We start from the raw sequence: 27,072 nt of genomic DNA, 5'->3' as shown, positions 1-27,072 counted from the left end.
TACAGCAGACAGAGCACCACTGGACTGATACAGCAGACAGAGCACCTCTGGACCAATACAGCAGAGACAGGGACGGATTGGTGTGCTGGGACGCCGGACTGGATTCCGTTTGGCCGGTCCAGCGTCCCCTCATTGGCTGGCCCTCACCCCCAATGCAGGCCACCGCCAGCCGCAGCAGCGATCACGGCAGCCAGGCAGCGTTAAGTGAAGCTTCTGCGCATGCGCAGAAGCCCAGTGAAGCATTTAAAAAATGGGCACCGTCGGAGCTTCTGCGCATGCTCAGCTGCTTCGATGGTGGCCATATTTTAAATGCTTCACAGAGCTTCTGCGCATGCGCTGAAGCTTCACTTAACGCTGCCATGATCGCGGCTGTGGCTGATGGCCTGCGGCGGCCTGCTTAGGGAGTGATGATAACGGCTACGGCTGATGGTTGGCGGTGGCCTGCATAGCAGGTGATGGCCAGCCAATGAGGGTTTATATATGATTTAGGCTTCACTATAAAGGTATGTTTGCTGCAGAGTGACGGCCAGCTAATGAGGGGCAACTGTATAAAGGAGCTGCTGCTGATAAAACTTGGACGCGGCAACCAGCTAATTCTGACTGCGTCACACACCAGTTGTGTGACAGTCAGTAAGTACTGTCTATTCTACTACATTTAATCATTTTATAGTGTGCATGCCTGCTGCATCATATATATTTTATATATTAGTATAACGTGTTCTACCAGGTGTATAACGTGCTCTACCTGGTGCAATGTGTATAAGGTGCTCTGCCTGGTGCAATGTGTGTAAAGTGCTCTGCCTGGTGCAATATGTATTATGTGCTTTACCTGGTGCAATGTGAATAATGTGCTCTACCTGGTGCAATGGGTATAACGTGCTCTACCCGGTGCAATGTGTTTAATGGGCTCTACCTGGTGCAGTGTGTGTGTGTGTGTAACGTGCTCAGCCTGGTGCAATATGTATAATGTGCTTTACCTGGTGCAATGTGTATAATGTGCTTTACCTGGTGCAATGTGTATAATGTGCTCTACCTGGTGTGATGTGTATAATGTGCTTTACCTGGTACAATGTGTATAATGTGCTTTACCTGGTGCAGGGTGTATAATGTGCTTTACCTGGTGCAATGTGTGTAATGTGCTCTGCCTGGTGCAAAGTGTATGTTATGATTCCCGTACTCCAGACCAGATGAGATCTTATGGCAGAGGTCTGAGTACTGGAAAGATATGCTGGTTACGGGAACAGGGAAGCCTAGTAACCCCTGGCGCCCTAACTCCGTTGTCTCGCCCGTGTTATCAGAAATCCCCTGCGAGACTATGGTTGCTTGAGCCCATGGCAGCCGCGTTCGAAGGGCGGATTATGTCTGCCCAACCCCGATGCCCCCTCAGGTCTTAATGGGAGACAAAGGGAAATCCGAGACAGGGTGATAACAAGGGGCCCTCTGACTAAGCAACCAGGCCAGGGGTTACAAGCTATCTAACTTAACCAAAAGTATGTGCGGACAAACCGCCAGGGAAAAGGACAACCAAAGATCCACTGATCCGTTACTCCTATCCAGCACCGCTGGATACCAGAGTGGACTTGTGGGAGCGGAATCCTCCGCAAAAGCTCCGGAACACAATAAAACTAAATAATAAATAGTAAGCGGTCAAGCCGCAACACACGGCTACGCCGCGACTCACGAACACCACAGGATGTTAAAGGTGCTCGGTAGGACTCCAGGAATAGATGACAAATTCCGAGTACTGGATCACTGAGGACAGGAACAACCGAATTGAGCAGGACTGGAAACTCTCTGTAACTGACACAGCCAACAGGAAGCTAACACCGGCGTCTGTGAGAAGTCCTGAGAGTGCTTTTATTAGGAAACCCTCCAATCCGGATCCAGACAGGGTAATCATAATTATGCCGTGCAGCTGCATGCTGCACGGCCAGGATACAATTTGACCTGATTAATTAGACCTAGCAACGGGGAACGCGGTCCGAAAAGTGGCGTCCCCGTTGCTATGGTCTAAGCGGCTCCGTGCGCCCGGCGTCTAGCGTTGCTAGGGAGCCGGCGGCTGTCTGCCTGCGGCGTCCCTAGTTGCTAGGCGCCGGGCCGCACTGACGGGCGGACCCTCGGCGCCTAACAGTACCCCCCCCTTGAGGAGGGGTCAAGGAACCCCTAAGGCCAGGTTTTTGAGGAAATTCTCGAAAAAATGCCCTTTTGAGCCTCGGGGCATGGAGATCCTCGTCCAGGACCCAAGACCTTTCTTCTGGACCATAACCTCTCCAATGTACCAAAAAATAAAGCCGACCCCGGGACAACTTGGAATCGAGAACCTTCTCCACTAAGAACTCCTGCTGACCCTGTACGTCTATTGGTGATTTCCCCTGAGAGATCTTGCGAGGAAATTTACTGGACGAAACATATGGTTTTAACAAGGAGCAATGGAAGGTATTTCCGATCCGTAAAGTTTTTGGTAACCGTAACCGGAAAGCCACTGGATTGACTTTTTTGATAATATGAAATGGTCCAATAAATTTAGGACCCAATCTGGCTGAGGTTTGTCGAAGTTTAATGTTGCGAGTCGACAACCATACCCTATCTCCAACTTTAAAAGTGCACGGCCGCCGGAGCCTGTCAGAAAAATTTTTCTCCCGAAATGCCGCTTTTCTGAGAGCCAGGTGCACTTTTCTCCAAATGAGTTTGAGATGAGAGGTCAAGGTCAGTGAGGAGACAGAGGAATGTTGAAAAAAGGAATTAGCTCTGGGGTGAAAACCAAAAACTGTAAAAAATGGAGATACATTGGTGGAGGAATGACAGGCATTGTTGTAAGCAAACTCTGCTAACGGAAGAAACTCAGACCAGTCATTTTGGAGTTTGGCCGAGTACAAACGCAAATATTGTTTTAATGATTGATTGACTCGCTCAGTCTGCCCGTTGGATTGGGGATGGTAGCCAGACGTTAAAGATAATTTCATCTTCAATGAGGCACAAAAAGACTTCCAAAATTGTGCAATGAATTGTGGACCCCGATCAGAAACAATATCAGTGGGTAACCCATGGAGTCTGAAAACATGGCGGAGGAACAAGACTGCCAATCCCTGGGCAGATGGCAATCGGGGAAGAGCAATAAAATGGGCCATTTTGCTAAAACGGTCCACTACCACCCATATGACTCGGCATCCGGCTGACAGAGGAAGGTCCACCACAAAATCCATGGAAATATGAGACCATGGCCTAAGAGGAACATTCAAGGGCAAAAGTTGACCGATAGGCAAGGAACGGGGAACCTTATGCTGTGCACAGACCTGACAAGAAAAAACAAATTCCTTAATGTCTTTGGAAAGACCAGGCCACCATACCGAGCGGGAAACTAATTCAAAAGTTTTAGCGATCCCCGGATGCCCGGCAACTTTGCTATCGTGAAACTCCGTCAAAACCGTTGCTCTCAAAAACTCGGGGACAAAAAGACGACCAGCAGGAGTAATACCAGGAGCTTGATGTTGAAGCTGCTTCAACTGGGTAAATAAATCCTGTGTGAGGCCTGCCCGAATGACTGAAGACGGAAGTATGGGAGTAACAGGACTGTTGTCTTGAACTGGAAGAAAACTGCGTGACAGGGCATCTGCCTTGGTATTCTTGGAACCTGGCCTGAAGGTGATAATGAACTTGAAACGAGTAAAAAATAAAGCCCAACGAGCTTGCCGGGCATTCAGCCGTTTAGCTGATTCAATGTATTGAAGATTTTTGTGATCAGTCAAAACCGAAATGGTATGAGTGGCTCCTTCAAGCCAATGTCTCCACTCCTCGAAAGCCCATTTAATAGCCAGTAATTCCCGGTTACCAACATCGTAGTTGGATTCAGCAGATGAGAATTTCCTGGACATAAAGGCACAAGGATGTAATTCCAGGGAATCCGGATCCTTCTGAGACAGGATAGCCCCTACTCCAACCTCCGAGGCATCGACCTCAACAATGAAAGGCAATTCTGGGTTGGGATGTCTGAGGACAGGGGCTGAGACAAAGGCTTGTTTCAAGGCCTGAAAAGACAACTCCGCTTCACGTGACCAGTTGGTAGGATCTGCTCCCTTTTTAGTCAGTGCCACAATGGGAGCAACTAGGTCAGAGAAAGAGTGAATAAATCTTCTATAGTAATTCGCAAACCCTAAAAAGCGCTGAATTGCTTTTAAATTGGTGGGTTGCGCCCAACTAAGGATGGCTTGGAGCTTCTTTGGTTCCATACAGAATCCCCGAGGGGAAATAATGTACCCTAAAAAGGATACCTCCGTGACATGAAATTCACACTTCTCCAGCTTGGCATATAGGTGATTTTCACGTAATTTATTTAGAACCTGACGCACCTGGGTAACATGTTGTTCTATAGAGTCAGAATATATCAAAATATCGTCTAAGTAGACTACAACGAATCTTCCAAGAAATTCACGGAGCACATCGTTAATGAGATCCTGGAAAACTGCCGGAGCGTTGGACAGGCCGAATGGCATAACCAGATACTCATAGTGGCCTGACTGAGTACTGAATGCCGTTTTCCACTCATCCCCTGACTTGATTCTGATGAGGTTATATGCTCCTCTTAGGTCAATCTTAGAAAAAATCACAGCCGAACGTAGCTGATCAAAGAGGGCAGAAATCAGCGGCAAAGGGTAAGTATTCTTTACTGAGATTTTATTCAAGGCTCTAAAGTCAATGCAAGGTCTGAGTGATCCATCCTTCTTCTCCACGAAGAAGAAGCCTGCACTTAAAGGGGATTTAGATGGCCTGATAAATCCTTTCCCTAGGCTTTCTTTAACATACTCATTCATGGCCACAGTTTCAGGTCCGGACAATGCATATAACCTTCCTTTAGGCAAAGTGGCACCAGGAATTAACTCAATAGCACAATCATAAGGCCTATGGGGAGGCAGAATATCCGCATTGCCCTTGGAAAATACATCAACAAAATCCTGGTATTCCACTGGAATGGGTGCGGGAATGACAGCAGCAATTCTGATGGGAAGCGTAATACATTCTTTATTACAGATGGTACCCCATTGTAAGATCTCCCCCAACTGCCAATCAATGATGGGATTATGAAAGGCCAGCCAAGGGTGACCCAGAACCACAGGAACTGCTGGGCAATGGGTAAGGAAAAACTCAATCTTTTCAGAATGCAAAGCTCCTACCGAAAGAAGAACAGAAGGTGTACTGAGAGAAATAACCCCATTGGACAAGGGACTCCCATCTAAACCATGCATGGTGATACACCTACCCAAGGCTAACTGAGGAATACCTAAGGCCTTGGCCCATGTTAAATCCATAAAGTTCCCTGCAGCTCCACTGTCCACAAAAGCCGAGACCGAGGAACAGAGGCTGCCAAAGGAAACTTTAGCTGGAACTAACAGTGAATTATTTGAGGCGATAAGCTGTAAACCAAAGTGAACCCCCTCACAACTCACTTGGTCGAGGCGTTTCCCGACTTGTTCGGACAACTACGGGCAAAATGTCCCTTACCCCCACAGTATAAACAAAGACCAGAATTTTGCCTTCTGGTTCTTTCTTCAGGAGACAGTTTGGAGAGGCCTATCTGCATGGGCTCCTCAATGTCCACAGGAATGGAAAAAACACAAGGAGTAGACCCGACAAATGCTCCTTTTTCAGCCCTCCGCTCCCTGAGACGACGATCAATCTTAATAGAGAGCTCCATGAGTTTATCGAGAGTCTCAGGAGCGGGATACTGAAGGAGACTGTCTTTTATAGACTCAGATAAGCCGAGGCGAAACTGACTGCGCAGGGCTGGGTCATTCCATCCACAGTCGTTCGTCCAACGGCGAAACTCCGTACAATAAATCTCTGCGGGATTCCTACCCTGTCTGAGAGCACGCAACTGACTCTCGGCGGATGCCTCTCTATCAGGGTCGTCATACAAAAGCCCTAAGGACCCCAGAAAGGCGTCTACAGACAATAAAGCTGGATCGTCTGTCTTTAAACCAAAAGCCCAGGTCTGAGGATCCCCCTGTAGCAGAGAAATAATAATTCCTACCCGCTGAGATTCCGTACCTGAGGAGACTGGTCTTAAACGAAAATACAGTTTACAAGACTCTTTAAAATTAAAAAACTGCTTTCTATCCCCAGAAAAACGGTCAGGCAGATGCATTTTTGGTTCAGGAATGACCCTCGGGGAAGTCCGTAACAGATCTTCCTGTGACCTCACCCGAAGGGACAGATCCTGAACCATCTGAGTAAGCTCTTGAATCTGGCTAACTAAAAGCTGGCCCGGATTTGGCCCAACACCGGTGGGATTCATGAGGCTGACAAATCTCCCAACTGAATAAGGGAAAAAATTAACTCCTGTTAATTTTAAATTTTAGTATGGCCGGTGTTAATGTTATGATTCCCGTACTCCAGACCAGATGAGATCTTATGGCAGAGGTCTGAGTACTGGAAAGATATGCTGGTTACGGGAACAGGGAAGCCTAGTAACCCCTGGCGCCCTAACTCCGTTGTCTCGCCCGTGTTATCAGAAATCCCCTGCGAGACTATGGTTGCTTGAGCCCATGGCAGCCGCGTTCGAAGGGCGGATTATGTCTGCCCAACCCCGATGCCCCCTCAGGTCTTAATGGGAGACAAAGGGAAATCCGAGACAGGGTGATAACAAGGGGCCCTCTGACTAAGCAACCAGGCCAGGGGTTACAAGCTATCTAACTTAACCAAAAGTATGTGCGGACAAACCGCCAGGGAAAAGGACAACCAAAGATCCACTGATCCGTTACTCCTATCCAGCACCGCTGGATACCAGAGTGGACTTGTGGGAGCGGAATCCTCCGCAAAAGCTCCGGAACACAATAAAACTAAATAATAAATAGTAAGCGGTCAAGCCGCAACACACGGCTACGCCGCGACTCACGAACACCACAGGATGTTAAAGGTGCTCGGTAGGACTCCAGGAATAGATGACAAATTCCGAGTACTGGATCACTGAGGACAGGAACAACCGAATTGAGCAGGACTGGAAACTCTCTGTAACTGACACAGCCAACAGGAAGCTAACACCGGCGTCTGTGAGAAGTCCTGAGAGTGCTTTTATTAGGAAACCCTCCAATCCGGATCCAGACAGGGTAATCATAATTATGCCGTGCAGCTGCATGCTGCACGGCCAGGATACAATTTGACCTGATTAATTAGACCTAGCAACAGGGAACGCGGTCCGAAAAGTGGCGTCCCCGTTGCTATGGTCTAAGCGGCTCCGTGCGCCCGGCGTCTAGCGTTGCTAGGGAGCCGGCGGCTGTCTGCCTGCGGCGTCCCTAGTTGCTAGGCGCCGGGCCGCACTGACGGGCGGACCCTCGGCGCCTAACAGTGTATACCATCCTCTACCTGGCGCAAAGTATAGAACGTGCTCTATCCGGCGCAATATGTATAACATGCTCTACCTGGCGCAGTGTGTATAGGAGGTTCTACCTGGTGCAATGTGTATAAGCGGCACTACTGTGTGGTGTAATTTTAATTGGCACTATTATGTGGCCACGCCCCTTCCCCATGAAGCCACGTCCCTAAAATTTTGCCTGCGGTGTGCACTTTCAATCCCTGCATATAATCAGGCTTTCTGAGCAGTAATCCTGCCTACTAGACAGACTCCACCCCCTCAACAGACCCCACCCCTATTAGGGCTGCTTCCATAAATTTCCTGGGCTGGTTTTTTTTATCCCAATCTGCCCCTGAGCAGACAGATCCCCAAACCAAAATTGCTGTCTGACTGGACCACATAGCCCCAATAAGCACTTTTCCAACTGCAATCTGGCTAAACCTCATTTATATAACTTTTAATTTCTATAGCTTGCAAGCAGACTCTCTTACCTCTTTTAGGTCAATACCCAGAGCTCTATTATTATTATTATTATTATTATTATTAGTATCCTTTATTTATATGGCGCCACAAGGGTTCCGCAGTGCCCAATTGCAGAGTACATTTGCACATAATCAAAACTGGAAAACAGTGACTTACAGTTGAAGACAATATAGGACAAGTACAGGGTAATTAAGCATAACTACATCAGTAAATGACATAGATATAAGTTTCAAGGTGGCCAAAAAACTGGGATTTGGGCAGTTGAGGATTATTAAAGTAAGAAAAGGATAAGCACATGAGGGAAGAGGGCCCTACTCGTGAGAGCTTACATTCTAAGGGGAGGGGCAGACAGACAGGGGTGACACAGATGGGGTAGACCAATCATGGGACAGATGGTTAGGATGAGATTTGGCTGGGTTTAGTAAAGAAATGGGTCTTAAGAGTCCGTTTGAAGTTCTGTAGGGAAGTGGAGAGTCTGAGGGGGAGAGGTAGAGAATTCCAGAGAAAGGGAGCAGCACGGGTGGGAGAGTAAATGGAGATAAGGTCAGAGATGTAAATGGGTGAGGAATGGGTGAGTGCTTTGTAAGTGAGTGTGAGAAGTTTGAATTGGATTCTGAAAGGGAAGGGAAGCCAGTGAAGGGCTTGTAGGAGAAGGGAGGTGGATGTAGTGCGTTTGGTGAGGAAGATAAGCCGGGCTGCAGCATTGAGGACAGATTGGAGTGGAGAGAGGTATTTGTCAGGGAGGCCAGTTAGGAGGAGATTACAGTAGTCCAGTCTGGAAATAATCAGTGAGTGAATAATGATCTTAGTGGCATCCTGGGTGAGAAAAGGTCTGATCCTGGAAATGTTTTTGAGATGAAAATGACAGGTTTGTGAGAGGTGCTGAATGTGTGGTTTGAAGGAGAGGGAGGAGTCAAGGATTACGCCAAGACAGCGTACTTGGGGGCTAGATGAGATAATTGTGCCATCAACGGATAATGAGATTGTGGGAGGTGAGGTTGTGCGGGAGGGTGGGAAGATGATCAGTTCCGTCTTAGACATGTTGAGTTTAAGAAAGCGCTGGGACATCCAGGAAGAGATAGCAGAAAGACAGTTGGAGGTACGAGTGTGGAGAGTCATGGAGAGATCAGTGGAGGAAAGGTAGATGTGAGTGTCATCAGCATAGAGGTGGTATTGTAAGTTAAAAGAACTAATGAGTTCACCTAAAGAGGACGTATAGAGAGAGAAAAGGAGAGGACCAAGAAAAGAGCCTTAGGGGACACCAACAGTTAATGGAAGTGGGGGGGAGGTAGCATCATGAGTGGAGACAGAGAAGGACGATCAGAGAGATAGGAGGATAGCCAGGAGAGGGCAGTATCACGCAGACCAAGAGAGTGAAAAATTTGCAGAAAGAGAGGGTAGTCCACAGTGTCAAAAGCAGCAGAGAGGTCAAGAAGAATAAGCAGAGAGTAGTGGCCCTTAGATTTGGCTGCATGGAGGTCATTGCAGACTTTTGTGAGGGCAGTTTCAGTGGAGTGGAGAAACGGAAACCAGACAGGAATGGGTTAAACAGTGAGTGAGAGGAAAGAAAGGCAGTGAGGCGATTATAGACGATATGCTCAAGAAGTTTGGAGGCAAAAGGGAGGAGAGAGATGGGTCGATAGTTGGAGAGAGTGTTTGGATCAATGGTAGGTTTTTAAGACTAGGTGAAACAAGTGCATACTTGAAGGCAGAGGGGACAGTGCCTGGTGAGAGGGAGAGATTGAGAAGGTGGGCAAGATGGGAACAGGCAGTAGGAGAGAGGTAGCGGAGGGGTTAAGGGAAAAAAATAAACCACAGAGATAATCACAGTATGTATAGCTTTTCGATATGTACCAAAGGGATTTCTCTGTCTACTCTCTGCAATTGTTAAAAGCAGGCAAGTATATAATAATAATAATAATAATAATAATAATAATTATTATTATTATTATTATTATTATTATTAATTATATAGCACTCTTTCTCCAATCGGACTCAAGGTGCTTTACAGACATCAAAAGCTTATGCTCATAATACAGAAGATTTAAGTCATACAGCAATAGACAAGCTACACAGACATAAAAATAAAACCTCAAGTGCACAATAAGCATAATGAAGGTTTAGTGTAGGCATTTTGCGTAATAACTTTCACGGGTTGTGTATTCCACAATCACAAGGTACCAGGTGAAGCAGCTGTCTTGGGTATGCTGCAATAGGATTACCCTTGGTTGAATAGTCTACCCTTAGAAGAGATGATACAAAATCTGGTGATTGCAGCATCCTAAAGCTCAAAGTAGGGTCCCGATAAAACCATCAGGTACATGTATTTTTCATCCCATCCACAAGTGTACCAGATGAGGCAGCAATGTTGGGAGCACTACGAAGGTTACACTGTGGGATGTGAGCCATACAAGGGCCCAACACATATATATGGCAAAACTGACACTTGTGTAGTAGTATGATATATCCTGTATGGAAAGATCCATGTGAAGAACATCCTGCCCACGGAGGAACCATCCGAGGCAACCGTCTGGGATGCACGGTGTAGGTCACCGCTGACAGGGTATGCAATCAGTGGAGGTGCACATTACAGGAATAGCACACAGTGGGGTGGAGGTATGCTGTTAGGAAAAAATAAAAATAAATGCACATGGTAAGAAAACATTTGCTGGTAACCAATGGACGGAGGAAATTAGGACATTATTTTGATAAAATTATAAATGTCCTATTGTCATGGGAGCAGTACAGGTGGGCATGAGAATGTGGGGAGCACACTCAAGTACAAAGGAAATGTCCCTTTGTGCTTATGGCGGCACCATACGTGCCGCCAGTAGCACATATGGTTGCATTAGGTGACCCAGCTAGTCTAATGGCCCGCACACACTGGCTAATATATTGGCTGTTCTACTGAACGACCAATACATTGCGGGTCCGTCAGCCAGTGTGTACAGCCGATATGTCTGTGAACTCAGTCGTTCACAGACATCACGTCGACCCTGCAGCACAGCCGACGCCCAATATATCTACCGATATATTGGCACATCACTGTGTGTGTATGGGCGATCAGCTGACTGCCCGTACACATGCTGCGTCAGCCAGCGGATATTGACACGCCGCCCAGTTCATGACGTCAGTCCCCGATGGATCGGGCAGTGTGTATGCACAGCACACTGCCAGATCCGTCCATAGTTATATTTGCAGATACATCTATCAGTGTGTACCCACCTTAAATGCTGATATCTGCTGATACTGTATCTCTTCTTGTGAAGACAGGAAAGCAGGAGTGAGCACTGTCACAATTGTCTGTTTGTTAATAAAAATTGTACAAACTTTCCCATTCAGCAACAACTGCACAGAAGACATCAGGTGAAAGGCCACTGCACCTTACAACATAGAAACATAAACATAGAATGTGGCAGCAGATTAGAACCACTTGGCCCATCAAGTCTGCCCTAAACAAATATACATGTTCACACTTACACACTAGGGTTAATTTCACACTAGGGTTAATTTTTGTCAGGAGTCAATGAACCTTCTAATATTTTTGGAGTGTGAGAGGACACCACAGTGCCCAGAGGAAAGCCACACAAGCACTGGGAGAATATACAAACACCACACAGTTAGGACCATGGTGGGAAATGAATTCATGATGTCAGTGCTGTGAGGAAGTAATGCTAACCATTACAGACTGTGGGGATATCATTTAGGGGAAGAAGAAGAAGAAGAAGAAGAAGAAGAAGAAGAAGAAGAAGAAGAAGAAGAAGAAGAAGAAGAAGAAGAAGAAGAAGAAGAAGAAGAAGAAGAAGAAGAAGAAGAAGAAGAAGAAGAAGAAGAAGAAGAAGAAGAAGAAGAAGAAGAAGACTGTACAGAGGGTAAATGACAAGACAGTACATAGTAACATGGTAAAATACAGTAAGCAGTACAGTACACAATTAACAAATAATATTACAACTCTCAAAACAGCTACTGCTGAAAGTGGTGCAAGGGGAGACATAGGAGCTTACATATTAAGGGGACAGGGGAGACAAACAGAGGACACAGGGGAACTGGGGGCAGGAAGCAAAAGTGGGAGAAATGGAGGATGGAAGACGGTGTGGTAAGTTATGTAGTGACAAGGTTAAGCAGTGGGCTGGTATACTTTAATGAACAGGTGGTTTTCAGGCCTCTTTGAAGCTATGCAGGCAATAGGATAGTCTGATAGAACGAGGGAGATTGTTCCAGTAATGGGTGGCAGCACAGGGGAAATATTGGATTCAGTAGTGAGAGGTACAGTAGTAACCAGAGGAGAAGAAAGGCAGATGACATTGGCCAACCTGAGTGGGCGAGAGGGAGTATGTAAGGAGATCGGCTCTATAATGCTCCATTCTTATACGAGACTATTCAAATACCTGGAGACGCCTCTTGAAAGGGTATGTACTGGATTATACCCGCTAAGGAATGTATTCAATTGCGACATTTCAGTATTCAATTAGCGTCGGATTTGGCCATTCCCGACAATGCCAATCCGACTTTTTTAAAAGTCGGATTGACATTGTCGGAAACAGGGCTAAAACCTATCGGATTTGGCCGAAAATCCGACAAAATACGTGGACCGGAGGCTTAAGTACTTTCCGACAAGTCGGATTTTCTGACTTGTTGGATAAACAGCACTTTGATTGAATAGGTCGAATCTGGATTTGACCTTAAATTGCCGTTTATTCGACAAGTCGGGAAATCCAACTTGAATTAAATATACCCCTATATCTGGAAAATATGTTACCCAGGAATGTCAGTGAAATCTGTTGTGACCTGCAGTGGATACTTACAATACAAAGTAAAGATGGATACAGTTTCCGGGTGCTTACATCGTAGAACCAACAAAGAATGGATTAAGGACACCAGTGAGAATTGTCACATTCAAATTAAGGTTATAACCTCCCTTATCTTTTTCAATCAGGCTCCCAGTCATCAGAAATATACATACCCATGTCCATTGTTACTGAGGAACAGATTTTTTTTTTTTTTAATTTACATAAGGTTTTAGTATTCACGTTCAGTCAAGGAGACTATTTTTCATTTATTGCGTTATTAAGTGATCTTTGACATCAAAGCACAGCCTGTCCAGCATAATAATTTCCAGTGCTTTTTTTGTCCTGGAGAGGAAACTGTATTACAAACTAGATTGCGTCGAAAATCATCACACTGCAACTTTTGACTGGATTATTTTACTGTGTGAATTTACTCAGTTTATTTATTTTCTGCTTTCATACTTGTAATTATCTGTGAGAACCTATTAAATGTCTTAATTTTTAAAAAGGTACAATTGGAAGCACCTGTTATTTAGAGACTTCAAGCACTGTTTATTTTCTAGATATATTTGTTAGTCCCAATGTTTTAACCACACAGAGGTTTACTATAAACAGCTGCTGAGTTCTACAATCTTTATTTTCATTCTTTTTTTTACTTTATCTACATGTAATTGTATTGTTTACATGCCAAATAATCAGTAGCGCCTCTGGTTTATTGGTATTTTCAGGCTAGGGGTAATGGAGGGCAGCAGAAGATAAATCTTGGATTCAGGAGTGAAAGATAGTTACAACAGGGGAAGAAAGGCAGCAGACATTGGCCGACCGGAGTAACTACCATAGGTGCAGGCAGTGAGCTGCTATGGGGCCCAGAGCCGAGAGGGGCCACCTTCCCTGTCAAAGTTACATGTGTTATATACATTTTACGCCATTGGGTTGTACGTAGAAGTCCTTTCAAACTTTTTCCTTGGGGCCTGCAATATACGCTATCTAGGTATGCCCCTGGACCTGCTCATTGTAGTGTGGTATAAAATGAACTGGAGGCCATTTTAATGTTATATAATTTGAAGTGAGCACTGTAATTAGGCACAATATGAACGGGGAGCACTATATACCATAATGTGAATTGGGGGTACTGTGCAGCATAATGTGTACTGGCAGCTCTGAAATGTGACATAGGCTGAACTTAAGCACTACTATGATTCATAAAAGAAACTAGGGCACTACTGTGGGGCATAACATTAAATAAGGCTCTACTATCGTTCAAAAAATTAATTAAGGCACTATTATAGGGCATAAAATTAACAACTGCTGCAGAGAAGTGTCTCTTCAGAAGCATTGAGACGGGAGTCCCTTCAAAATGTTGCTATGGAGCCCAAATATTTTTGCCTATGCCCCTGATGTAGGGAGTAGGGGAGTTTGATAGGGCAATAATAAACAGTGCAGTAGCTGCTTCCTGCTTTGCCACAAGAGGCAGAGCAGAAGCGGCATTTTCTTCACCGTAAGTGAAGCTTTAGTACATATAGCCCCAGTCTCGTTTTATTATTTCATTTGGAACCCATTGTGCAGTGCTACAAAATATGCTGGCACTGTATAAACAAATATTAATTAGTGAATCAGAATCTCATGAACAAGCTAAAGGAGAAGTTGCTCAGCCACCCACTATACAGAGTCAGACAACACTTACATAGAGATCATAAGATGGCTTTGCACTCCATTGCATGCTGGCAAGTTGCCAGGGGGTGCCTATGCTGGAGCAACAGTAAAGCCAATGACCAGTTCAACATGCAAACCTATAGTGAGTCTCCAATGCAGAAGCCCTTTGTATGAAATTATGAACAGATGGATTACACAAATTCTATTTTCTAATTTTATATTTTCTAAGATAAACAAAACTAATTAGTTGATTATTTCTTATGCCTTAAATTTTGCTTTCACTTTATTAATTTTACTGCAAAAAGTTTGGTCTTTGTCCAGCTTCATAACATCTTTTTCAATAATTGGTGCCCAAATCAAAATGTGATATTTAATGAAAGGTCTGATTATTGATCTGTAAAGAGTGAAATAATGCATTTCATTACTATATTTTAACTATGCATTGACATGTTCTGTAGTCTTGTAGATAGTTAACACTGCATATTTCACATCTATAAAGATGTTACATGTAACAAAGGCTGAAATACAAAACCATAATAATACTGGATAAATGGCGATTTGGTATAATAATAATAATAATAATAATAATAACAACAACAACACTCCCCTGTAATTCTCTGTATTTAGTTTTCCAAGTTGACTGTGTTTTCAGTGTCATGTACAGTACATAGGGAGAGAAAACAATACAAAACCATGTAATACTATTTAAACAATATATACAACAATAGCCACTGATTGCATTTATAACTTGTTAAAGTTCAGTTCGTAAATATAATCTATCACCCTAGGGTGTACAACGGGGTTGCACCCACTCAAAACACTCACAACTGTAGGTTGGTAATCAAACATAGCAAGATAGAATTCATATTCAGTACTGTGCCACCACCCAGGATATGAAGTTTATTGGGGTTGCCCTTACACAGTACACTCACAGTGTTCCACTTGAAATGGGGCATGTAGTGTGATCTTTATACAAAGGTAACTCCAGAACCACTCCCTTGGAATCACGATGTTCAGTCCAGATTTATTAAAATATCCAAGATAAAATTTCCAAAACATTTATTGGTATAATACAACAAAATCATAAAAACAGGTAAATGGTACTCATAGCCAAGCAGGAACAGAATCTCAATAAAAGATGATAAAACGGGATCCCCCCGAAATAGGAACCGAGTACTTTCTTGGGAAATGGGTAAACTCCACAGATATCACTAGTAATCCACATCAATGCTTTCATTTCCCTCCTGGTTCTTTTTCAAGTTGTGTTGTGGCGCTGGCATAAACATTTCTATATACCCTAACCATTTAACATTTTGCAGGTTTATTGCTACAGCGGTAATGCAGGTATTAGCAGTAATACAGTGATGTCTGTGGTAGTGGTAACACTCAGGGTAACAGCAGGATATAACAGTGCAACAGCAGTATATGCAAGGTAACACCTGAGAGGAGTTAAGTACTGTACATCCACACAGTACTTTCCCACTCTACACTGTGGTGTGTAATCAGGGGCGCCACAATGGTTTTAAGTTGCGGGGGAAGTGGGGGCTTAAGGTATAGCTTCATTTTGGCATGCCTAAATAACTGAATGTCACCCCTCAGGAGCAGCTGGACTTGCTTGTCACACACATGTGGGCGGGACGGGGGGGGGGGGGGGGGGCAGACCTGTAGGCGGGCAAAGAAGGTCCCCGGAGGCAGGTGGAGAAGCACTGTGGAGAGAATGGAGGTTGAGCAGCCGGAAAGGGGATTATGTTCATTGTGACACTGACCCAGTACTTTAGCACCTCTCAAATGTTTGCTCCCCCAGTTCTGACACCTATGCATATACTGTAATATCTGGTCGAGTTCCAATACTTACATACATTAAACTTCTAGCAGCCTTTGATAAAGAACTTTTTTTCATATCCTCTATCTCTGCTTCGCTTGATGGTGGCATGGCTTTTGTGAGTTTAGTGCCTTTGTCAATTGGAGTACCGACTGGTTTTGCACTTGAAAAGTTTATAGTCTAATTGGTACAGCAATAAATCATGCAGATATGGCACTGAATAAACGTAGCATGCCGTACCCTGCTACAGGTGAGAAGATTTCACCATAGTCTATCGCAGACTTCTGTGTATATCCTTAACACAGTGGTTTCCAAACTTTTTTGAATCACGGCGCCCTAGAATATCACAATTTTGTTCACGGCACCCCTAGGCCAAAAATTTCTTAATGAGAAATTTAGAAATAAATATTACATTAAGTAGATTGCGTTTACATGTCATCCTTAGGGTCAGTTGTGTGGTGAGGGACAAGATTTACTTCTGTTTGGCCACATATTTTATGACTGGCAGCCACCAGCACTGGTTTTGCCTATTATATTGACCATGAATAATTTGAATTGGTCCTGGACCACCAACCCAGGGCACCGCTGCAAGTGTCCCGAGGCACCCCAGGGAGCCACGGCACACAGTTTGGGAACCTCTGCCTTAACAGACAAGGCAGGCTTTAAAACAGGCAATTATTACATCTACATCAGGGCCGGAACCTGGGGCGGGGCTAAGGGGGCATGCGCCCCGGGTGCAGGATTTTAGGGGGCGCCAAGAAGTTACAGAGGAACAGGGTTTTTTGTTTTTTACCGTCAGCTCTGTGCTGCTCCAGTGAGGCAGCAGACAGCACCCTTGGCAATGTCTCTGACCCACCTGTCTGCCCACAGCTGGCTCAACGCTGTATGGGTGAGCTCCAGTACCTGGGATCTCTCCTATGCCGGCTACTGTCTTAAACTCTCTTCTTTGCCACGCAGTGCTGCGACTAGTGAGCTGTGCACTGTACAAGCTATAGAAGCGCACTGTGCTCTCAGTTAGCAGTATCAAGCTCCACTTTGCCTCCCAGATGGGGGGATTTGGTGTAGCTTATAGGGGGATGTAGTGTAGTGATGTAGTGTACCATATAGGGTATGTAGTGTAGTAATGTATTGCAGTAAATAGGGGCATGTAGTGCACTGATGTGGTGTAGCATATAAGGGGATGTAGTGTAGTGATGTAGTGTAGCACATAGGGTATGTAGTATAGTGATGTAGTGCAGTGACGAAGTGTTATGATATAGTGCAGTGTATGGGGACACACAGTGGAGCATGTAGTTGAACACGCTGGTGGGGCATGTGATGCATACTGTAGGGCATTTGAGGCACATAGGGGAATATTGTATCCCCTTTTTTTCAAATTTACTGGTAATCTGACATTTTAGTCTGACAGAGTTTGTTTTACTGTTTTTTTTTTTGTGTTGTTTTTGTTTGTTTGTTAGTTTTTTTTGGGGGGGTAAACTATTGCCTTGCCCCGGGTGACGAAAATCCTAGTTTCCGCCCTGTCTACATTCAACTTTTTACAGAAGACCCAATTGTTCTTGATTGTCTTGGTGGTGACTCAGCCTGTTAACAAGAGTCCATGTATTGTTGTCATGTAATGATGCCAATTTTTTTGTCTATTGCTGATTTCCATTACTCCCAGTTGCTGCTCGACTTTGCTTCCTGGATATTTTGGGGTCAGACAAAGCAATATTTGCTGACTCCTCATAATATCTCCTAGGGGGCTTTCCTTTATTGTTTCTTAAACAACTCCTGTTCAGTGATTGGGTATCCACACTGGCAGTCTCTAATTCAGACACTGTTCGGCTGTTGGTATATCCAACAAAACAAACTTGTACTGTGATTCTTGTTCTACCTTCACTTTATGTGGCGCTGTGTAACAGAATACTGCATTCCTGTACTTTTTGAAGCTTTTCGTTTGTAATGTCCCATAGTCTGTATCCCTTATTTTCTTGGCAGTATCCAAGCATGATACATTTAACTGACTTGGGTTCTATCTTATGTCTCTACTTTTTTAGGAATGTGTGCATTTGCTCTGCATCCAAAGACTCTGAGATGATTGATGTTTGCTTTGCTTCCAGATCATGCCTCTAGCTATGTTTTTCCTTTACAGCTATAATAGGTTAGGTGTATGGTTCTTTAGATATACTGGACAGAAGCTGCTTCTGCCCAAAAACACTATTCTAGGACTATGTCATTCAGCATAATTTGCACTCTCTCCACAGTGTGATTTGCCCAATCCCTGACACCATTCTATTTGATGTGTTCGCGTTCAATGCCATATTTCTTTAGGAAGATAGCTACATTTTTATTTTCATTTTCTCCACCATTGTCTGACCTCAAGATCTTCTTTTTGACCTGTTTGAGTCTCCACCAGACTTTTGTAGTCTGCTATTTTTCTCACTTTTTCACTCTTGGCTTTGATAAAGTAAACGTGTCATTCTTAAGACTTCATTGATGAACATCAGGAAATATCAGTATCCACTTACTGATTTCACATCCATCGGGCTACACGTCTGTATGCATCAGCGCTAATGATACCTTAGCATAACACCATAAAGTGAATTTTATATTGCAATTAAACAAAGAACTATTATCTGGAAACCTGGAGTGAGGGTTTTTTTTTCTGTATTTTGATAATTATGGCTAATATATAATACAGTGTTCAAAAAAATAAATATCCCCCTGTGTTTCTCCACTGAAATTCCCCTCAACACTGAATTGTTTAACAATGTTCCTTATAGTAAGTGTAGGAAGTTATACTGTATTCAATAATCCTGTCTCTGTGTGTTTGACAAATGCAGTGAACAGCAGTATTCTTCATTATTTTCCTTACTGCTTGTCAAAACTTTATGAATAATTAAAAGGTCTCATAGCTATACTTGCCTACTCTACAGGAACATCCTGGATACTGCCAAATCTCCAGTGACTCTCCCAGATGCCAGGAGTGGGCAAGTCTTCCAGAGGCCACCTGCAGCTACCCACATCATGGCTGAAGTGGGTGGTCCAGGGAGCTTGATGCCGCAATTTATGCTGAATCATGTCATCATTGCTGGGCCTCCCCTTTACAATCGCAGTAATTGTGCTATTGTATAGGGGGACGGGGCTATGGTATGAGCCTAGCAATGTGTCTCCCCCCCTTCCCACTGACTACGTGACTGTACTATATGTCCCGCAGCATCGACAACTTGGCCAAAAAGTGGGAAACTATGCTCATACTTGTATTAACTACTGCTTTTGCTTAGGGTCTTTTATGTGTAACTAGACTCTTCCACAAGTTAGTTCTCTGATGTCAACTTCAGAAATAGCTAAAGTTCTACTGGTAATTGAGGTAAAATGATGTCGGTCACAGCAATTATATTACATAAAAAACAAACAAACACAGAATAAGGATATTATATATAACAAATAGCCAACACACTATTTTGTATGGCTGTCATGTGAACGTAAATGCAGATAACACCAGACAACTCTTTCCATTACTTCTGTATACTACAGTATATCCGGAATAATAAACCTCTAAGACAACTTTGCACAATTGGACATAGCTGTTGTTTTAAAGTAATGGCTAAGTGGTGACACCTAGTGGCATCAACAGATTAATCAATGTTAGAAATGTTCATTAATAGTTACTTATTATCATTATTTGAAGGAGTGGGTTCACATTCATATTATACCACACTGTTAAAGCCAAATAATTTTATATAATATTAGTCTTTGTAGATTAGAGAATATGGAAGTGTTGAGGATTTCATCTGACCCCGTATGGCTAGTTGGGTTTTTTTGAAACAGAGGACTGAATAATGTAAAAATCATTATTTTTTTTTACAATAAATAAAATTTTTCTACATGCTATTTTTGACCTTTAATACCATTCTGTATCTTGTAGACTGGTGTTTACTACAGAATAAATATTATTACATAGGCAACCCCAAATGAAGGTGCGTGTTAGCCCAGGTAGGCTTAATAAAACATGTTATTTATAGAATATAACCAGATGTAAGGAAAGTAAAAATGTAAAACTATTGTATGTAGACAATGTACATCCAAGATGCATTAATAAGCATCATAATTAATAATAATTATCAATGTTACAGATGCCTAAATTACTCACAAGCCAATGTGAACATAAAAATTAGCTATTGGAATTCCACAATATTAAGGCAACAAACCAAACATATTACTTTGTAAATTGCATATACTAGCCCAGGCATTGTAGTACAGAGCATGGCAGATTTACATTGCACTGCTGCAATATATACTGTACATGAAGACAATTTTATTACAATAGCTCAAAAGATGAGTATTGCTGTCCAAAATAAAACATATACAAGCTGTCACTAAATGGCTCATATGGGTTAATAGGAGCAGTCATACTAGACAAACAGTTATACAGTATAACAGGCTTCATAAAGGTCGGCCTTGTCAAGCTGTGAGCTTAACTACTATGCCGTTCTATTGCCTGACCTTATATAGTCTAGATCCAGATGAGTGAGTGTGACGGGCATTTGACCTCTCTGGAATCTTTCCATAATAATTTGCAGCCATGTTTACTTTAAAGTAAATTCATTTTTTTTTTAAATGCACTCTCCACTGAACATCAACAAAAAATCTGAGTCACCAGATGTATTGGATGAATGTAGGGATTTTTCTAAAAGAGTTTTCAGTTACAGGGTTTTTTTTTATAATTTGTTAATCAAGAACATAATACATTATAGAACAAAGAGTTAAAGCTGAGCAACAATAAATATAAAAGCAAGGAGCTGACTACCATAGTCAGATGTGTGACTAGTGCACACTGCAATTGTAAAAAACAAGTTTGGCAACATCTGAATAATACCCCTTTCACACCAAACTTATTATCCGGGTTATTGCCTAGGCAACCTGGGACCAAGTTTTGAGTAAAAGGGTGTTGTGTTACCCGGGACTCCTACCAGGGTTCTGTATCGACACGAGTAGCCCGACACGCTAATAATAGATGTAGAACCAGATCACTTATGCTTAGAGATGATATCTCAAAGCAGTGGCAGAGGAAAGACCCGGCAATAACCCAGGTCAAGCCTGCTGTGTGCCTGGTGTATAAAGCACAGAGATTGATAACAGATACTGAGAATAAAATCCAATGCAGAACAAGAGAAGTACTGTTGTAGTTTTTAGTAGTGATGAGCGGGTTCGGATCCTCGGAATCCGACCCGCCCGAACTTCACCTTTTTTAACACGGGTCCGAGCGACTCAGATCCTCCCGCCTTGCTCGGTTAACCCGAGCGCGCCCGAACGTCATCATCCCGCTGTCGGATTCTCGCGAGATTCGGATTCTATATAAGGAGCCGCGCGTCGCCGCCATTTTCACACGTGCATTGAGATTGATAGGGAGAGGACGTGGCTGGCGTCCTCTCCGTTATAGTAGAAAAAGACTGAGTATAAAGACTGAGTGACTTACTTATAATTGTGGGGAGGATTGGGGACGGGGAGCAGCTGTTAGGGAGTACAGTGCAGGGTTTTGATTATACCACCAGTGAGTTTAATCCTTTGTTTGTTTCTCTGCCTGAAAAAAAAACGCTCCACCATATCTGTGCTCACTCAGTGTGCTGCACTGCTGCATGATATATCTGTGCCGAGTGCACTGCTCTGCTCACACTGCCTAATTGTGGGGACTGGGGAGCAGTTATAGCAGGAGTACAGTGCACAGTTTTGCTGACAGTGACCACCAGTCCAGTATACGTTTGTCTGCCTGAAAAACACTCCTGTGTTGTTTTTTTTTCTTCATACTAGTTTAGCAGTCTGCTGACAGTGTCCACCAGGTCCGTTATACAGTATATTATATATATAAGCAGCAGTACGGTAGGCCACGGCTGTACCTACCTCTGTGTCGTCAGTGCACTCGTCGTCCATAAGTAATATAGAACTATACTATCCATCCATCTACATTGTATACCTGTGGTGTTTTTTTTTTTCTTCATACTAGTTTAGCAGTCTGCTGACAGTGTCCACCAGGTCCGTTATACAGTATATTATATATATAAGCAGCAGTACGGTAGGCCACGGCTGTACCTACCTCTGTGTCGTCACTCGTCGTCCATAAGTAATATAATACTATACTATCCATCCATCTACGAATTCCGAGCCCACCCGCTGGCGGTGATGCAGGGCAGTCTGGAGCGACTGCTGATGCTGACATCTGGTCCGGACTGAAGGACCTGCCAACGATTACTGACAAGTCGTCTACTGTCACTGCATATGATTCTCTCACCATTGAAAGAATGGTGGAGGATTATATGAGTGACCGCATCCAAGTAGGCACGTCAGACAGTCCGTACGTATGCTGGCAGGAAAAAGAGGCAATTTGGAGGCCCTTGCACAAACTGGCTTTATTCTACCTAAGTTGCCCTCCCTCCAGTGTGTACTCCGAAAGAGTGTTTAGTGCCGCCGCTCACCTTGTCAGCAATCGGCGTACGAGGTTACTTCCAGAAAATGTGGAGAAGATGTTGTTCATTAAAATGAATTATAATCAATTCCTCCATGGAGACATTCACCAGCAGCAATTGCCTCCAGAAAGTACATGGGGACCTGAGATGGTGGATTCCAGTGGGGACGAATTAATAATCTGTGAGGAGGGGGATGTACACAGTGAAAGGGGTGATGAATCGGACGATGATGATGAGGTGGACATCTTGCCTCCGTAGAGCCAGTTTGTGCAAGGAGAGATTGATTGCTTCTTTTTTGGTGGGGGCCCAAACCAACCAGTCATTTCAGTCACAGTCGTGTGGCAGACCCTGTCGCTGAAATGATGGGTTTGTTAAAGTGTGCATGTCCTGTTTTTACAACATAAGGGTGGGTGGGAGGGCCCAAGGACAATTCCATCTTGCACCTCTTTTTTCTTTCATTTTTCTTTGCGTCATGTGCTGTTTGTGGAGTATTTTTTGAAGGGCCATCCTGCGTGACACTGCAGTGCCACTCCTAGATGGGCCAGGTGTTTGTGTCGGCCACTAGGGTCGCTTAGCTTAGCCATCCAGCGACCTCGGTGCAAATTTTAGGACTAAAAATAATATTGTGAGGTGTGAGGTGTTCAGAGTAGACTGAAAAGTAGTGGAAATTATGGTTATTGAGGTTAATAATACTATGGGATCAAAATGACCCCCAAATTCTATGATTTAAGCTGTTTTTTAGGGTTTTTTGAAAAAAACACCCGAATCCAAAACACACCCGAATCCGACAAAAAAAATTCGGTGAGGTTTTGCCAAAACGCGTCCGAACCCAAAACACGGCCACGGAACCGAACCCAAAACCAAAACACAAAACCCGAAAAATTTCAGGTGCACATCCCTAATTTTTAGTTGTGCATTCAAGAAGAATGTGAGTTCTCATACTTATAAGTGTTGTGACAGGGGCGTTTAAAGAGAGGAGAGAGCCCGTGTGCAGCCTCTGTTGCAGGCCGCTCCTCTCTTGCAGTAAGTAGACTATGGATGCCCTTTAGACCATTGATGATTCAAAATCATTGATGGTCTATGGCCAATGTAGAATAGTTTTTCAATCGATGGGGGAGAACCAGATGGTTCCCTGCCATCGATAATACACAACTACCAAATGTTTTTTTCAAGGTATCAAGACACTGAGCTTAGATCCACCCCCCGACACTCCTACAAAGCTCCGTCCTGGGCTCTGATTGGACCGTAGCTTAATGAATAGTAAAGCAGGAGTGACCATTGGTTGGTGAAACCATCGATTGTTTCCTTGCAGATGATTTCACACCATTGAGGTTACCCATCAATGGTACCATTGATTGTGACTATCGATGGGTAACCCACCAATGACCATCCCTAGAGTAGACTCTGGCATTATGCTAGAGCCTACTGCTTATACACAGGTCTCCGGGAATATGGCGCCCGCATCTTGTTCCCAGGGACATCTTCATTGCGCAAGAGCATATCACTCGGAAATGGCCACCGTGGGATCCTGGAGGGGTAAGCATAATATATGGGTGCAAGATGTCCGGTGTAGGCCCACCTGGACCAAGGGACCCGTGTGCACTGCACACCTTGCACCCATTATATAAACAACTAGGTGTTGGGATTTTGCTACAACACACTTCACACTGATTAGGTGAACAGTCAATAGGTCGACCACTGTTGGTTGACATTGACATAGGAAAAGGGTTGACACATTAAAATGGTTGACACATTACAGATCAACACATGAAAAGGTCAACATGACATTTTTAAACTTTTTTGGTATTTTTTGCGTAACATCACCAGGAACCCCTATTAGTGCACCGCATCCCCTTGCATGGTTTGCTTCACTTGCCTAGCTGCGAGCAAGGTTACTATTCCCAATCGTAGTCCATGTGAATGGTAAAGTATGAAAAAGTTAAAAATCTATTAAAAAAAATAGACGAACATGTCAGTGTCGACCACTAGTGGTCGACCTAATCCATGTCAACCTACCATCCGGATATTATGCATAAGTACTTGCTGCATGCATAGTTTCATAAACTACAGTACGCGCAATGTGCATATCACTCCATTTTATAAACTATAAGATAACAGAGCTCTCAACTAACATCACCCTTAATTAACTATATAGCAGCACATATAACAACAGAAAGTCCAGTGTGTCTACATCACAGTCATCAAACCTATTTTATAAACCAAAGCTAAAACCAGTTCTAACAATAATGTGAATCCCAGCCCCACCATCCTGTTACATGATTTATATACCAGATGACATTATAACAATATGCTTGATTTTACAATTAAATAAATCTATTAAATAAAAATGAAACATACAAAACAAATGCACCTTCTGAAAATATTTCCCTTGCAGCCAGCAAATCATTATGAGCTGTGTACCAGAAAATATCACCACAGCTTCCACTTGCATGCTGCCGAATATTGCTAACCCATATACTAATACACATTCAATGACAGTAATAATCCTATGCAAACCAAGAGACTCAGAAATTGTTGTAATACAGGTTGAGTCTCCCTTATCCAAAATGCTTGGGACCAGAGGTACTTTGGATATCGGATTTTTCCGTATTTTGGAATAATTGCATACCATAGTGAGATATGATGGTGATGGGACCTAAATCTAAGCACAGAATGCATTTATGTTACATATACACCTTATACACACAGGAGAAAAAAACCACCCTAAGGTGAGTTTACTCCAGGCGCTGATTGGGAGGATTCACCACAGCAGCTATAACAAATGGGGTTGGTCAGACCCCCAAAACACAAGTGTATACAGAAAATAATTAAAGCGCTAGTTTGGTCATATATGAGAGAAGCAGGTCACATGAAAAAACCACATTTAATAGTTGTAAAAACAATGATTTAAAATACACATGGGTATGTATAAAAAGACACTAGTGGGTGTCGGATATCAAAGCAGCAGTGCCCCTCTTAGTCCTGATATGAGTCAATGAAAGCAGTTCAAACCTGTTCCAATAAAGCAGTCCCCTAATAGTAAACTTAGGATGTCCCGTTAGTGTTCCATTAAATATGATATTTACCACCAGCAGTTGTTCAAGGTGTTTAAGCGGTAGGCATCCGCAGGAGCTTGTCCCTTGTTTGGCTGTGTGGAGCTTCCACGCTGGGGAGGGATGTTTTTCTAACGGGAGTCCAAAAGAGTGCCTGGTGCTGTGCGTGCCCACTATCTGCCAATTCAATCTCCTGAGGAATCTTCACCTGGACCAGGTCCCCATCATCTCTATACTCTTTTGGACTCCCGTTAGAAAAACATCCCTCCCCAGCGTGGAAGCTCCACACAGCCAAACAAGGGACAAGCTCCTGCGGATGCCTACCGCTTAAACACCTTGAACAACTGCTGGTGGTAAATATTATATTTAATGGAACACTAACGGGACATCCTAAGTTTACTATTAGGGGACTGCTTTATTGGAACAGGTTTGAACTGCTTTCATTGACTCATATCAGGACTAAGAGGGGCACTGCTGCTTTGATATCCGACACCCACTAGTGTCTTTTTATACATACCCATGTGTATTTTAAATCATTGTTTTTACAACTATTAAATGTGGTTTTTTCATGTGACCTGCTTCTCTCATATATGACCAAACTAGTACCTTATACACACAGCCTGAAGGTCATTTTAGCCAATATTTTTTATAACTTTGTGCATTAAACAAAGTGTGTCTACATTCACACAATTCATTTATGTTTCATATACACCTTATACACACAGCCTGAAGGTCATTTAATACAATATTTTTAATAACTTTGTGTATTAAACAAAGTTTGTGTACATTGAGACATCAAAAAACAAAGGTTTCACTATCTCACTCTCACTCAAAAAAGTCCGTATTTCGGAATATTCCGTATTTCGGAATATATGGATATGGGATACTCAACCTGTACCAAGTTATTTTAATCAAATGTCTACAAAGTTTCTGTAAAAGAAAATGGTAATGTTTTAAAACCTAACCCCATAATTAAAATGTTATCAGTTAACTTAATAAATCAAACTATTGCACCTTTAAATGTGTGATTTGTTAATACATGGTCTCAAATAACCATTCTATTTTAGGAAAACAAAATACTCCCATGTAACACAAATAAAAATGGACACAGCATTTTTCACTCTGAAACCTTATAAATCATATATTGCCCAGGGGTACTTGATTTATTTTGCTTTAGCAAAGTGAAGGCAATCTCATATTTTAACCCCTACATATAGAAGTTTGAGAGTTTGGCAAATCCAATATGAAATAATAGCAAATTACTCAGATGTTACTTAGATTTAAAAAAATAAATTAAAAAAACCCTGTTTAGGGACTCATAGAACCCTATGTAACATACTGTACTGCCTCAAATAACAGTTTCTAATAGAAAGTGTAAATTAACAGAATTCAGAAATAGTTAATGATACATAGGTTTAACCAGTGGTGGAACCAGTGATCTAGCTCACAAGAACCCAACCACAAAATTAGCTAACACCAAATCATT

Source organism: Pseudophryne corroboree, chromosome 4 (genome assembly GCF_028390025.1).
Source record: "Pseudophryne corroboree isolate aPseCor3 chromosome 4, aPseCor3.hap2, whole genome shotgun sequence".
NCBI lineage: Eukaryota > Metazoa > Chordata > Amphibia > Anura > Myobatrachidae > Pseudophryne > Pseudophryne corroboree.
This window is presented reverse-complemented; position numbering follows the sequence as displayed.